The following is a 538-nucleotide window of genomic DNA, read 5'->3' as shown; positions in this document are numbered from 1 at the left end:
TATATATATATATATATATATATATATAACACAATTATGCATATATGCATGCAATCTAATTGATTTCTAACGACATTAATATAGATATGCATACTATTATGGTATGAAAAATATATCATATATGGAAAGACGCTGGAACGAAGTGGAGCAGAAGAATCTGTCCAAATCAGGAAGTTACGTTATGTCAGTTAGGGGTGTAGAGGTAACGCCCGCGGTACTGCACAGGGGTAATGTTGTAATTACATATTGTACTTAGGTTACTCCTGGAGTTATAAATAGACTTGTTTGTATTTCCAAGAGGTCTCCCTGAATTCTGTAACACTTTTCTGCATATTGAAAGGAATCGACGCTCTGCTCCAGAGGACGTAGGCATCTTTGGCGAACCTCGTTAAATCTCCATGTGTTCTTCTAGATTTGTGTCGATTTTGTTTTTCTTCGCCCTAATTTCTCAACAAGTGGTATCAGAGAGAGGTTCTAGAGCAGGGAAAAAAAATATCGGCTCAAGGAAGATGAAGATTTGGAAGAGAAGTTCGGCGGA

Source organism: Phalaenopsis equestris, unplaced genomic scaffold (assembly GCF_001263595.1).
Source record: "Phalaenopsis equestris unplaced genomic scaffold, ASM126359v1 Scaffold000333, whole genome shotgun sequence".
Taxonomy (NCBI): domain Eukaryota; kingdom Viridiplantae; phylum Streptophyta; class Magnoliopsida; order Asparagales; family Orchidaceae; genus Phalaenopsis; species Phalaenopsis equestris.
The sequence above is the reverse complement of the archived record's forward strand: the minus strand, read 5'-3'. Positions refer to the sequence as shown.